The sequence below is a fragment of the Porites lutea genome, chromosome 1 (genome assembly GCF_958299795.1).
Source record: "Porites lutea chromosome 1, jaPorLute2.1, whole genome shotgun sequence".
In the NCBI taxonomy this organism is placed as follows: domain Eukaryota; kingdom Metazoa; phylum Cnidaria; class Anthozoa; order Scleractinia; family Poritidae; genus Porites; species Porites lutea.
The window spans coordinates 42,385,618-42,399,475 of NC_133201.1; the positions used below are offsets into that span (position 1 = coordinate 42,385,618).

The 13,858-nt window shown below is 38.3% G+C and overlaps 1 protein-coding gene across 2 annotated transcripts in view; it reads left to right on the top strand.

The window, feature by feature from the left end:
- Positions 1-13,858, top strand: part of LOC140951534 (uncharacterized) — a 262,305-nt gene that overhangs the window by 127,026 nt on the left and 121,421 nt on the right. The window lies entirely within an intron of this gene.

The window sequence follows — 13,858 nt, forward strand, 5'->3', positions numbered from 1 at the left end:
TTGCAGAAAAAAAATTAAAGTAGAAGGGAGCGTGACCTTCCAGAACATCTTTTCCTCAATAGCCGACTTTCGTGATGTAGCATCGGTGCTGCTATGCAGCCCGACTAATAAAGGCAAGGAGAATCTTCGTGGCTGTGCGGAAAAGGCTAATCGACATTGAGCCCTCATGGCCTTTTGAGTGTCATCGTACGTCAACATTAAGACAGCGGCTGCGTTTGCAAATTGATTGGGGCCAAAAAGGGCACACTTTCCAGTTTAATTTATTTCTTTGGGTCATTCTGCATATATTACATTCCAAATAATTATGTCATTCCGCAAGCCATGCGACATGCCATTCCGCAAACTCATTCCGCCTTTTACCCTCACCGATTTTCCAGCACTTTGTTGAAGAAGGTGTTAATGAAGGTTACTGTTTCACATTTTTTGGTTTGAACCGCCGCGTTCTGATAGGAAACTAGACTTCAGAAAGTAACGCATCTCTTTTATAGAAAATTGGTGAAGGCGGGGTTACTAAGCGTTCTCCTTCATAAATAATAGGCTGATTTAGCAACAGGACGGGAATGTCAGTTGACGACGGTAAAGCGCGCGGAAAGGACTAAACAAGACTTCCGGTGCTCAATTTGCCGCTCTGCCATTGGTCAAGCCAGTTGTTTGATTTGCGCGCGCCGTCGTCACCTGACGTTCCCGTTCTGTTGCTAAATCAGCCTAATAATCGACCTTACATAGACCAGTTATTTAGACGATCAGACGGGCCAAAGCAAGGCTAGAAAGGCCAAACGAAGGTAAAAAAGACCAAACGAAGATGAAAAGGGCCAAAACCAGGACAAAAGGGACAAAAAGGACTATCGGGCCAAGTTTCTTAATACTTTCTCTTCCTCGCTTCATCTTCAGTCTATGTATCTTTGGGAAATTCTCTAGACGGCCCCGCCACACCTATTGCTGGTTTTCAGTGTCACGCCATCCAAAGTTGATCAAAATTAAAATCAAAACCATTTGACAGATAAAGTCCAGACTCTGGGAAATGAAAGGAGGTAAATATAAAAAGACCCTCGCCAAGATTTGGGTCGAAGGAATAATTCGTATACGAGATATCCGAGGAAATGTTTAACCCAAATTTATAGAGCTTTGTATGGAGACGCCATGCTGGAGCTCATCCGGATGAGCTCCAACATGGCGGACGGAAACCAACAGAAACATCTGTTACCGAGTTTTGCTACAAAAGCGTGAATTTACTCCTAGAGGTACTCATAAACATTAAAGTAATACTTTTTCTAACACCTGAAATGTTTAGATAGCAAAATTCCTCGAAAAAAGTCACCTTTTTAACCGAAATGACAGCTCTCTCGGCCGTCATGTAAAGGTGCGTCACGCAAAAGCTTAGAAATTCAAGCTTACTCTATTACGAAAGCAAGAAACCTTTTGAAGCGAAAATTTGTTTTAAAATTTGTTTTCAGCTGCTCTAATACACCATGAAAGTAAAATGTCAGTAGGATCGATAGTTTTGTAGTTTGAATTTTAGTGACGTCATGTGAAAACCAACAATACAACTAGGACAACTGTACTTTTCTACGGTGTCTTCCTGGTCTCTTGCTGTCCAAGTAATGACGACAACCTTGACAGAGCATTATATAACGAAGGCTCTTGTTTTCCAGTCGAGGAGCTAAACATTGATCTTTTAATTCGTCACACTCCTTCTCTTTCTGACGCAATTGACGTTGCATGTTTTCCAGTACCTCTCCTTTCTCTCTTAACATCAGGACCAAATTGCGTAAAACTCGAGGGGCTGCCATCAGTGAACCGTTTCTTGACCGTCTTCCCGCTAGGAAATTATTGCCCGAAATTGCGGGGGCTTCAAGGAACCTAGGACCCGTAAATAAAAAAATTTCAAGGTGGCGGCCCTAAGTGAGCCAGACGTGCAACAAGTCATTAATGAAATAAAACGGGACTTAAGACGGCAAAAGTCATAATTTCAAAGGTTGATACATTCTTGTACCTAATCACTCTTCTCTTGGAGCCTCCGGATTCTCTTTTTTAATGAACACAATTCTTTATTTTTTGATAATATTCATCACGGAGGATAGCCTTCTGTTTTGATGATTCGCCGAGTCGAAATCGACGTTTCTGCGAGCATGTAGTTTTCCTCCTCGAGGATTTTCTCTTACACTGAGGCCATGTATTTCCGATTCTAAGGATAGACTGTGTGACAATTGACCTTGAATAGAGAAAAATACACAATTTTAGAAACAAATTTCAAACGGATACGCTTCAATCATGGAAAGATATACCAACAAAAACAAAAGATACGTACCGTTTCTAGGGAACTATGGTTTTATTTTTTGAGAAACCACTGCAACAAAACTAAAATAATTTTTTTAAAAAAAAGCCATCTAGAGACAGAATTTTCTTTCAGCGAACTTGTCAGAAGTACCTTCTTTGCTGGCGTTAAATAGGTTTCAAAATATTCTGCTCCAAGGCAAACAGGGTTCCAAATGAAGACTTATTGTCTGAGGATTTCGGATTTGGCGACTTTTTACTGTTTACTAGTTACCAGTCTACCTCAAACGGGGCAAAGCCTGACCGATTTTTCCTCTTCGCGGGAAAAGCGAAATGGCCCCGCAAGATTTTCAGGAAAAGGACTGGGGAAAGTCGGACATTCGATTTGGCCCAATTTCGAGCAATCATTTCCAAGCTTGCTTTTCTCTAATCTGGATGGAGTTGTTGTTACTTACGACTTTTATAGCGTCCTTCCCAGCTTTCTCTTATTGGTTGGTTTTTGCTACTTGATCATTAATAACAATAATAGTAAACTTGTACCATAAATACGTAGCAAATCTAAGATTTTAAATACCAATTGCTAAAGCAAGATCTAAACTTTTTAATTAGGCACTATAATTTGCGATTACACTTAAAAAATATGATGATGATTCCAATATCGAGAGCTATTGCGTGACTAACGACGCGAGACACCCACGCTCGTCAGGAGCCGAGTAATCGGCTCCTGCGCACGTGTATGAGAGAAAAAAGACAAAAACAAAGACACATGACTAAAAATGGCCACTTTGTCTACTTTTGTCCTAGTTTTGGCTAACCACAAAAAGAAAACAAGGAAAGCCACAAGAAATCTTGAACAAATATTCCTTTTTTCAAATTGGCAATTGTCACGGAGTACTGGTGACCAATCCGCGAGGAGAACGTGTGACTTGTAAACAAGTCGAAAAACCCAACATGCACGTATTGCAGTGAGAAAAAGTTAGAATTCACATTTCTCGACAGCAAAACAAACCGCCACGGAATCAGTGTACAATCTTTATACAAATAATTTGTTCCCAAAAAGTCCAAATAGGGGAAGTTGCTTAAAAACGGGATTAATGGAGCGGATCCGAGACCTTTCCGGGACCCTTATGCTTCAGCTAAAGTTGTTTTATAACCGAAAAAGTCATTAAAATTCTCTAAATAATGTGAAGCAAGACTTTAAATAATAATATGACACTTTCTTCTTTTTCTTTCCTACTTAAATTATCAACGCAAATCTTTCAAATTCGTTCAAGCTCGTTTTTGAAAAGTAGCCAGTCGTATTAGGTCAATTTTCACGTGACGTAACGGCGGCCATATTGCTGGTCAAAAACAAGACCATTCTACCCTCTGGGAACTAAACTCCATTTTCGTCTAAATTCTTTGCCAGGGAGAAAAATTGTGTTGTCTTAACCACCGACATGACCGCCTTGTCACTTGGTTGCGAATCAAGAATACATATTTTGAAATAAATGATTAATTGTCTGATTTGCTTCTACCTTTACAGATTTGGAACTTGTCAGAAGTATATAGTGGAACAGGACCTGAAAATAAGGGAACAATTTACTGTGATGTTTTTATGGTGTTGGGAACTATTAAAAGTGAGATTTAGTCACATCCGAGTTGGTCAAGGATATACTTCTCACCATAAAATGCTAATGTACTACCGCTAGCTCATTAAAATCGGGCAGAGACATTTGGAATTGAAATTACTTGACATCAAGAGAGGATAAAGGGGAAAGAGAAGGCATCCCCCATTCACACCCTATTCCATAGGTAATTCGTCTCGAGTTATTTTTAGAATCGGGATAAAGTTACCTCGCGTGCTGCGTGGATGTTTCGTGGAGGTTTCGCATGACTAAACGCCGTGCAAAACATGTCGGGCGAAAAGCAATGAAAGCGTAAAGAGATCGAGAGCATTTCTGAATATTAAAGCGAAATGAGGCGCTCACCTGGGAAATGGGTGGCGCTGGACTCTTTGACAACCCGTGAAATCAGTTTAACTTGAAGTTGTCGTAACCTCAGTGCTTTAATAAAATGAGAAATTTCTCCGGTCTATTGAAACCGGTCGTTTGTATAATAAAGCAAGTAGGACGCCAAGTGTTATTTTTGTTGAATAATAAAAGACTAATAAATTAAGAATAAATATCAAACCAGAAATTGCTCTCTTCAAACTGTAAATTATAAATGATCCTGAAAGAATATTCAGCGTGTTCAGGATTTCCTTGCTGTACTGTTAGCTCTATACAAGAGAGGAAGGGCGATTCTTTTTTAATTTCCATTTCGCTGACACCGCTTTAGCAGTAATCTGTCTTTAGTCGTTTTCGTCGACAAAACGAATAGCAATATCGGTCTCCGAGTCTTCCGCCATTCTTTTCTGCGTCAATTCGTGAAGGATGCGTGGCTCTGAGCGTGGGTCATCCACGCGGAACACATTCGCGCTATGTGATTGGCTGTTGTCTACTCCCCCTTGGGATCTGTGTGTCTTAAAAATAACTCGAGACGAATTACCTATGTAATAGGGTGTGTATGGGGGATGCCTTCTCTGTCCCCTTTATCCTCTCTTGTTGCCATCTAACAAAGAGAAAGCGCGTTTGCCAGTTAACGTAATCAACTAGTATCACATTTTAGCGTTAATATGCGAGTAGAAACAGCCACCAGCCTTTTATTCCCATTGAAACGAAATAGTCTAAGTTTTTCGGTCTTCTGGTTGGTGAAAGCAAGAATTTCATGAGGGAGAGGCAAAGACTTGTCTGGTGGATTCATTTTGCAGCATACTTCTTGAATAAAATGTGAATTCAAATTACCCTATCTGGCAAAAAATGTAAGAAAAATGGACAGTTTTACCACTATCTCATACTCCTCTTTTACTTCAAATGCGGAGTTTCACGTCATTCATATCTAAATAATACAACTTCTACAATCCTGATTTTAAATTTCAATTTCGGCTTCAAATGCATCATTTGTGCCTGCTTCAAGACCAGCACCTTAGCCGGGAAACGAGATCACAATCGCTGTTAAAACCACTTGGACTATAAAAGAGGCCTTTGTTATCTTTCTTCAGGCGACCGGTGAAAAACACCATCACCTGTGATATCGCAATGTTATGCGCAGTAGATGATGGGCATTGCAAAACAAGGGAATTTATATCCTTTAATAAATTCCCGAGACGAATAAAACATTTCACAAACATGACTGAATGCCATGGGAACGTCAACGTGGACGCACACCTAATTTTGTAAAATATAAACGCCTTCGACAAATCCTGTGATTATTCTCAAAGCTCTCACAACCCCAAGCGCTGATAAGCACAAGAATTAGGCCATTATTTATTATTTTTTTAATTTGTTTATCTTTAACAAAAAACATGACATTCATATTTTTACCTTTATGAAAAATGGCCTGTGGAACTTCAACTATTATGTCATCCCATGGCGTGAGTGTTAACAGGACTGAGTTAATGGGTTTATGAATCTGACTTGTAAGGGACTCAGGCTTCGTCTTTCTCTCTCTCCTGTAGACATACTTTCCTACTATGAATTTGAACTGTTCCGCGGTTGTTGTGGATAACACCCACACTCTTTATCACTAAACATGAATTGCTCTATGTACATAGCTTTTTATGTGTTTGTGTGATAACGTTTAACTATCGTTTTCTTCAACTGGTTGCTCACTCCATATATTACGCGGTCTATTATATTCTGCTTCGAAAAATTCCAATTTGTAAATATCAATTTTTCAAGAGAGGAGAAAATTGGAGTTTTCAGGGAAACCCTCTTGGGGCAGAGCTAGAAAAAAAAACAAAACAAAACAAAAACAAAACAAAAAACAAGAACCCTTCTTTTGCTCCGAGGAATAGGGAGAAAAATTTTCAATGCAGAATTAGAAAGTAAATGCTCAAGATAACCGGCTGTTAAAACAAAATTTATACTTAACATTAATAGTTTAGTTAAGAGCAAATACGTTTCATGACTACGGCAGTCGTCAATTTGTATCGCGTGACCGCTTTTTCTCTTTACCTCTCGTTTGCTGTTCATAATATCTACAAAAAAATAGTATTTTCATCCCAGTTCCATCCATAAGAATAAATATGCACAGTTTTTATCTTTACTTTCAGAAATCGTCAACTTGAGTTTGACGTTCCACCCGCGCGCGAAGCGCGCGCGTGGGCGGAGCCCCATAGGTAAGGAAATGTGGTAATCTACCCATCCGAGAAAATTTGGTAATCACGTGACCGTACGCCCGACCGTCCGTCCGCACCACAGGGAAACCAATGTTTACTCTCATACTTTCTAGCTAGTTTGGAAGCCCAAGAGAAAACTAATTGCACATCAATGTTGTGATCAACTGACAGCTGTCAAAACAGGGTATCCGCTTACCAGTATCACCTGACCGTAACACGGGCTCAAGTGTTCACCGATCGAGGTCGAGTATTTTTTGAAGTTATCCGCTGACAAATTACCAGTTTCAAATGATCTTAGGCTCAAGTTCATTTTTTCCAATGATTCATATGAAATATGTTGTGTTTATGTCACTATGGCCCCGCACTGTTAAGATTTTGATTTCAAACTGACCTCGGACGGGAAAATTCAGCCATTTTTTAAAAAATACAGGCGGGGAAGACCGTTTTTTAGCATGGTCGCGCATTGGTCACGTTCCACGTCCAATTTTTATACTCTGATTGGTCAAAAATTGACAGGTGAGTTCATGCGGAAAATTTATCCAGCATCATGAAAGTTGTTTACTTCGAGAGCTGAAGCTGACAGAGTTTTGTGTCAACTTGTGATGTATTTAACTGTCTTTTCCACTGGATGTACAAAATGAAATACAGCTGCTATCAAGAGTCTTCTGTTATTCATGGCTGGTTTGTTTATTCGGTTTTTGGTTGAGAAATGCGTCGCTTGTCAAAATTCGGTAATCCGATTTCGGATTGCATCGTTTTCGTTTTCCACCTTGCTTAATGAGTAAGACGGCTTAAAAGTCTCAAGCAACTGTGGCCTTCCTTAATATCTTTCAGGAACTGAATCTCGAATGGTAAGCCTGAGTAATTATTGTATTTGATGTTTGTTTTTGTTTGTGTCTAATTTCATGAAGTCGAGCACAGTTTATGCAACAAGTTTACGCACGTTTGTAAGATTTGAGTCAATGATCTGACCTAGTATCAGGTTTGATATAAGCTTACAGAACTTTAAAAAGCCTTCAGATATATTTTCTCACCGCAAATAGAGAGAAAACGTTCCGAAGAATATTTAGCTATAAATTTGGCTGTAGAAAGAAAACTTTGAGCGATTTTCTTGCTTCGAGAAGTGGCATCTTTGAAAAAATCAAACACCGGGAGGCCAGCTGAAATTAAAGTAAAACATATTAACTTTCAGTTTAAAGACTCAGGATTTTTAGAGACACTTTAATACTTGTCTTCGTGAATGAGAATTGTTGTCTCTTAAAATGTTTCACCGAATTATCTTTCTTTTATTGATTGTTAGTACCCTCTTACAAGTTTAATCGCTCGTCCGTGACTTTTGTTTTCATTGTTCATGAACATCGCTTGCATGAGTACTTTAAAAAAATGTCTCGCCTATCAAACGCTTTATAAGATTACACATCCTTATAACTGAAACCATTAAATAACAAAATATAATAATAATAAATTCGTTATTATGTTGAAACGTAACTCTATTAAAGTTCATTCAAACACTTGACCACACTGACAGCTCGCACTAGAAACGAGAACGGGCCGGCCGAATGGGTGATTTTGGAAATTTTTTTAACGCTTTCGCTAAAAGCCCACGATTGATCGTCCTGAACATTGACTGAGTGCAATTTGTCTTGAAAAATTGTGAAATACCGCATTCTGTACGAGATCTGTATGATAAATTGTACGTACTGTTTCACCTTAGATGTGATGTATAAAAAGTATAAAAGGTTGGTTACACACCACCAGATTTGTTGGCAAGAATTTGTAAAGTAAACCTGTCGAACGCAAAAAAATTCGGCGTGATTTGTTTTCCAAGAATTTGTTTTCGAGGCCTTATCTACAGCTCTGATCAAGAGCCATTATGGCTCTTGAATGTGATCGAAGATGTTTGCTATTTTTTTGGTGTACATATAAGGCTATCAACTCGATGTAAGATGTTTCACTCTAAAATAACTTAGCCTTTCCCTCAAAAGTCACTTGAATGTGCCCTTAAGTTAACTGATTTGTGGATTACAAATTTATTGTTTGATTTAAATTATAAATTTATTAATGCGAGCTTCGCTTTTAGCCCTGGCTAAATCTATATATTAGTAAATTATCCGTTAGGATAAATTTGTATTTACACAAGATTTAAGAGATCTTAATTAAATTGACTTTTTAAAATACGTTATTTTTATCCTCGATGAATAGCTTAAACAAGTTGTTCTGTTTTTGAAGTGCTGCTGTGTTAAAATCAAAGACCTCGTCTTTTTCAAGCTACGAAGAGAGAATACCTGAGATCTGAAAGAGGTAACTATGCTTTTCAGACAGCGATGATTTTTATCTTGGTTAACTTAACAAAATTTGCTCGATCAAATTTCAGTTCCTTAGCGTTGTTGCTTAAGACCTTTAAATTTATAATGACAACACTTTCCTCTTCCTGAATATGGTCCATACATTCTCAATGATTGCTAAAGTTGGAACAGGCCGTTACAAACAAATTAGATCAATGTGGGCAATAACTTTTAATTGTTTCTGTAGTATTCATAAGATGTAGTTTCAGTTTTAGTAGTTTTAAACCCCTTGCTTCAAAAGATCAGCAAACCCAAACGCGGGTTCAGGAAAACGATGGTCCAATCATTAAGAGTTTGGCCGCAGATTCAAATGGGTTAAACCACACCTATATCTCTACCAGTCACACTGTTGACTTTGGAGTAGGTGATTTCTACATGTTCTAAGATATCTACTCTTTGATGTCGGAGATAGCAACGAAATTAATTACCACACAAATAACCTTGACAGCAAAGCAGAACGTGAACAGAGAAGTTTATAATTATTATCTGTTTTTTACTGAGATAGTTATGGAAATTTTTGAGCTGGCTCGAAAATGGAATGTTTCTAATATTTTTTATTTGAATTCACCTAGCCTAACAAAACAGCCGTCGTTTCGCTGCGCCACCCCTTGAAATTCTATACAGATGACGTATCACTAACCAGATCTGGGAAGTGCTGCTGATTGGAAGAAGCAATTTTTTCTTGCGGCACGACCATTCAGAACCACTACCCAGATATATGGGTCGTGACACGCCATCAGTATGAAATTTCTGTCTCGCAGACGTTCCACAGACGACATATTGCGGGGAAACCGACAGAAGACGTCGGGAAATGTTAGTTGTTTTCTCAGGCTAAATTTTATCATGTTGTTTTTTGTTTGAGCAAAATTTAATGTTGGACAAGCTCGATCAACCCTCAGTTTACCAAAAACGAAGTATTCTAAAGTAACTAATCCCCATCCAAGTGATACTCAGCAGTTTAGACACAGTTTTTACCGATAACCTTGGTGTAAGAACTGGAAAAGGAATATTGAAATACAGAAAGAAGGCCAAAGAAAAAACGATGCTATTATGGTTTGTAATGGATCGCGTGCTATCAAATTCATTGAAACGCAAATGCTAAAGAATCTGGGAAAGTGATGAAAAATCCTTGTTCGTTTTAATTTGCTTCATAGATTCTAATGTACCGAATACCTGTGTTTATATTACTGAAAAACTACGAAAAAAGGTTTTATCACAATGATTTTAACAGCCCAACGACTGAATGACCCTTGATTAATGTTCCCAACCCATAACTCTTACTATAAAAGCAAGCAAACAGTAGTTCTCAAGGGGAGCACAATAATACAGAAATGTTTTCTGCCTCGCTAAGCATGAAATTATCAATGTCGCACTTTTCTTCGGTGTGCATGTGATAGCTTACATGATTGGCTAAGCCCAATCACTCGACAGAGGAATATCACTTGCAGGAATTTGAACCATGACCGGAAGTGAACTGGTTTATTCCTCTCCATAGGAATTTAAGGCGGGTCTATGGTTATGACGTTAACTTTAATTTATAGGTCTATAAATTTGCTCAAAATTCTGCACTAGACATCCAAAGAATTAAAATTGGAGAGGTGGCCTTTAACTTAATCCTTAAAAAAAAAAAACAGCAGCGAACTAAAGGAGAATCATGATATTCTCATTCTTGTGCACTTTCGCACCTTACACGCTATCAAGGTAGTCTACTTGTTTAATAGCCCATTTGCTCTATGGCCTCATTTTACTACTACTACTATTACCACTACTACTACTACTACTACTACCACTACCACTACCACTACCACCACCACTACCACTACCACTACCACTACCACTACCACTACCACTACCACTACCACTACCACTACCACTACCACTACCACTACCACTACCACTACTACTATTACTACCACTACTACTGCTACTACTACTACTACTACTACTACTACTACTACTACTACTACTACTACTACTACTACTACTACTACTACTACTACTACTACTACTACTACTACTACTACTACTACTACTACTACTACTACTACTACTACTACTACTACTACTGCTACTACTACTACTACTACTACTACTACTACTACTAATATATAGATTTAGCCAGGGCTAAAAGCGAAGCTCCTATTAATTCGAATTTATAATTCAAATCAAACAATAAACTTGTATTCCACAAATCAGTTAACTTTAGAGCACATTCATGTGACTTTTGAGGGAAAGACTACGTGATTTTCGAGAAAAATAATTTGCAAACAGTCCAAGCTAAGAGTGAAATTAATCTTACATCGAGTTGATAGCCTTTATATGTACACCCAAAAACTAGCAATCATCTTCGATCACATTTAAGAGCCGCTCTTGATCAGAGTAGATTAGGCCTGGAAAACAAATCAGGCCGAATTTTTGCGTTCGACATGTTTACTTTACAAAATCTTGCCAACAACTTTTTGTATATCACATCTGAGGTGAAACAGTACCATGAGGCGCCGTTTTCATCGTACAGACCTCGGACAGAATGCAGTGTTTCACAATTTTGCAATACAAATTGCACTCATTCAATATTCAGGACGATCGAAGCACGTGTGGGCTTTTAGCGAAACCGTCAAAAAAATTTCCAAAATCACCTATACTGCTAGCCGGTTCTCACTTTTGACAAGTCGACTGTTTAAATTAAGATTAATATAGTTATACGCTTCAACACAATAAAGAATTTATTATAAAGATCTGTAATCTTCAAAAGCGTTTGATACGCGCGGCATTTTGACTACTCCTGCAAGCGATGTTCATGAGCGACTGAAAACAAACGGCACAGCGATTAAAATTGCAAAAGAGACTACTAACAATCAATAAAGAAAAGGGAAAATAATTCGGTGAAACATATACAGAGACAACAATTTTCATTCACGAAGACAAGTATTAAAGTGTCTCTGAAAATCCTTGTTTACGTTTTAAGCCGGCTTCCCGGTGTTTGCTTTTTTCAAAGATGAACTCGAGGCAAGAAAATCGCTCAAAGCTTTCTTTTACAGCCAGAATTATAACCAAATATTCTTTGGAACGTTTTCTTTCTATTTGCGGTGAGAAAATGTCTTAAGGCTTTTTAAAGTTCCATAAGCTTATAATCAAACCTGATACTCGGTCACTCTCGGTCAGATCATTGTCTCAAATCTTACAAACGTGCATAAACCAAATAGCCGCGTAAACTACGCTCGACTTCATTAAATTAGATATAAAAAACAAACATCAAATACAATAATTACTCAGGCTTACCTTTCGAGATGCACTGAAAACTATCAAGTAAGGCCAGAATCGCTTCAGACTTTTCAACCGTCTTACGCATCAAGCAAGGTGAAAAACGAAAACGATGCCATACGAAATCGGATTTCCGACTTTGCAAAAGCGACGTATTTCTCAACCAAAAACCCAATAAACAAACTAGTCATGAATAACAGAAGACTCTTGATAGCAGCTGAATTTCACTTTGTACATTTAGTGGAAAAAAACAGTTAAAAACATCACAAGTTGACACAAAACTCTGTCAGCTTCAGCTGTCAAAGTAAACAAGTTTCAAGATGCTGCATAAATTTTCCGCGTGAACTCACCTGTCAAATTTTGACCAATCAGAGTATAAAAATTGGACGTAGAGCGTGACCAACGCGTGACCTTGGTGAGAAAAGTCAAAAGCAACTAGCATGTCCTCCCTGCGTGTAAAAACTGGCTTAATTTTTAGCTTCCGAGGTCAGTTTGAAATCAAAATTTTAATTGTGCGGCACATATAAAACACAACATAATTCATATGAATTGAAAAATTAAGCTTCAGCCTGCAATCATTTGAAAACTAGTAACTTGTCAGCGGATAACTTCAAAAAGATACTCGACCTCGATTGGTCGACACCTGAGCCCGCGATACGATCAGGTGATACTGGTCAGCGGATACCCTGTTTTGACAGCTGTCAATTGACCACAAGATTGATGTGCAATATGTCTGCAATATCAGTCTTCCTGTGCTCCCAAACTAGCTAGAAAGTGTGATTGAACATTGGTTGCCCTGTGGTGCGGACGGACGGGCGGGCTGAGGGCGGTGTACGGTCATGTGATTACCAAATTTTCTGGGATGGGTAGATTTACTTACCCATGGTGCTCCGCAGGCGCGCTTCGCGCGCCAGAGCTCCGCTACTACTACTACTGCTACTACTGCTACTACTACTACTACTACTACGACCACTACCACTACCACTACCGCTACCACTACCACTACTACTGACTGTCTTGTAATGCGAGGAAGGAGGCCTTGTGCCTCGCTTCCGTGACTTACATGACCCGTGACATAAATGACACTTTCGTGACAAATCTCCCGGATGGCAGGAAAATCCTCCTTTGCTGGTAGCTGGAGAAATACAATATTGGTTAGTCACATAAAACCATTTATTTCTTTCAGAAATAAATCTCATATATACAAAAAAGTGAGTAGTGTCGTTTTCTTTGTGTCTGTTTTTCTACCGGCTATGCATTTATGGAATAGCAAATACTGGAAAAAACGTTCCTCGATTCAAGCCTTTCGCTTAAAGCTTTTTCTTTCCTTTTTTTTTTTTTACAACCAATGAAACAAATCTGTATTCTTAAAAACTTGTTCTTGTTATTTGCAAAGAGAAAAATAATGTTTATAAGCCTAGTAGATGTATTTTTTAACCTAATATGAACAGATGGTCATAACATCCTCTCAAATCTTAAAAATATGCATTATATATCGTAAATGACTACCCATGACGTTATAAAGAAAGTCAAAATAGACAAATGTTACTACAGCAGTGCTGTAGTAAAAAGTTTTCAGTATTTATGGTCAGCGGTTGTTACTATTTTGCTTAGGACTCGTGCTATGTTCTTGTTTATCACATGTGTGATTTAGGTTTACAATCCATGTAATCCTTCGCTCATCCGTATCGTGTAAGGCAGACTAAGTTGTTATCTGAAGAACTGAAGAGTTAAAGATTATTCGGAGATAAAGGAAAATCTGACGATTCAAGTTTTT